Source organism: Bombina bombina, chromosome 5 (genome assembly GCF_027579735.1).
Source record: "Bombina bombina isolate aBomBom1 chromosome 5, aBomBom1.pri, whole genome shotgun sequence".
NCBI classification, from domain to species: Eukaryota; Metazoa; Chordata; class Amphibia; order Anura; family Bombinatoridae; genus Bombina; species Bombina bombina.
Genome location: NC_069503.1, coordinates 492401610 through 492403754, shown reverse-complemented (window position 1 = coordinate 492403754; position 2145 = coordinate 492401610).

Here is a 2145-nt window from a genome sequence, read left to right as displayed (position 1 = left end):
AATGCAGCACGAATAATGCAGAATTTGACATTATTTATTTGTTTCCTTTAAATTGTTAAAAATATTTACCTATGCGCGTTGGAGAGATGCGCTACCTTGCTCCTCTACTTTACAGAGCCCTGGCTGCGCTAACAGGAGGCTTAGCGCGGTGGCTCCAATGGCCTGCACTAAAGGAGAATGTTCTCCTTCTGTTAGCTCGGCCAGGGCTCTGCGAAGGGGAGGAGCTGGTTAGCACGTCTCTCCTGTGTGCATAGGTAAGTATTTTAGTCACTATAGGTGAACTTTTTTTACCTGTAGCAGTGGAACATGTACATTTGTTTAATAAAAACAGAATGTAAATGTTCAATGAATGGCTGGAATTTGTTTAGTTTAGTTGTTTAGTTAGTGTAAAAAGTTTAAGAGCAAGCAAAACCTATCTCACGCTAAGCAAAGGACTTTGTGATATTGTGACCGCGCTAACGTTTTCTCCCCAAAGAAGTCAATAGACAGCGCAGAAGAAAATACCTAACACCTGTCACCCATGCACTAGCCAACAGGAGTTATTCATATTTCACATTCCAATGTTCTTCACTTACAGAACAATATAAATTTAATTGTAAATATATATTGCTATATATTTCTATATACACCTATACCTGTATATCTATACCTATATATCAGCCAATAGGAATGAGAGCTGCTAAAATCCTATTGGCTGATTTGAACAGCCAATAGGATTTCAGCAGCTCTAATTCCTATTGGCTGATTTAAAATTTTCAGCCAATAGGAATGCAATGGTACCCCCAGTATAAAAGGGGTACCTTGCATTTGAATCCTCAGTGTGTGGCGGACGATTGTATGAAGTGTACCTCCTCGTCCGATTGATAGACCTCCACCTGGACCTCCGCCTTGGACCTTCGCCTGGACCTACACCTCTGCGCATCGACCGCTCCTCCTCTGCAGGGATGAAGAAGATGCCGGTCCCTTGATGGATGAAGATGGAGCCACCTGGATGAAGATGGAGCCGCTGGGATGAAGATCGTTCAAGCCGGACTTTCATACATCTGTGAGTACCTAAACAGGGGTTAGTGTTTTTTAAGGTTTTTTTGGGGTGTTTTAAGGGCAAGAAAAAGAGGTGAATGCCCTTTTAAGGGCAATGCCCATACAAATGTACTTTTCAGGGCAATGGGTAGATTATGTTTTTTAGTTAGGTTTTTTTATTTTGTGGGTTTGGGGGGTGGGAGTTTGTAATCTTAGGGGATGTTTGTTTTTATACTGTAGCAAAAGTGCTGATTTCTTTAGGGCAATGCCCTACAAAAGGCCCTTTTAAGGGCTATTGGTAGTTTATTATAGATTAGAGTTCTTTTATTTTGGGGTGTTTTTTTTTAAAAAAACGGGGTATTAGAATAGGAATAATTTTTATTATTTTGTATAATTCATTTGTTATTGTGTGTGTGTTTTTTTCAGGACAATGGTTAGATTAGGTTTAACTTTATTTTTTTTGTGGGTTTGGGGGATGGGGGTTTTTTATACTGTTAGGGGTGTTTGTTTTTATTTTTTAGAAAAAGAGCTAATTTCTTTATGGCATTGCCATACAAAAGGCCCTAGGAAAAGGAATAATTTTTATTGTTTTGGATAATTTTGTTTGTTATTGCTTGTAATGGTAGTTTTTTATTTTTTGTAATGTTAGTTTTTTTTTTTTTTTGTAATGTTAGGTTTTAGTGTAAGGCAGCTTAGGTTTTACCTGTGAAATAAAAATGAAACCTAAGCTAGCTACAATATAACTGATAGTTATATTGTAGCTAGCTTAGGTTTTTATTTCACAGGTAAGTTTGTATTTATTTTAACTAGGTAGTTAGTAAAAAATAGTTAATAACTATTTACTAACTAGTCTACCTAGTTAAAATAAATACAAACTTACCCGTGAAATAAAAACCTAAGCTAGCTACAATATAACTCAGCTTTATTGTAGCTAGCTTAGGTTTCATTTGTATTTCACAGGTAAGTTTGTTTTTAGTTTTAAATAGGTATTATTTAGATAATAATTGTAACTTTAATTTAGGTCTATTTTAATAATGTTAAAGTTAGGGGGTGTTAGGTTTAGGGTTAGGGTTATGGTTAGGTTTAAGGGTTAATATAGTTTAATTTAGGTTGTTGCGATGCGGG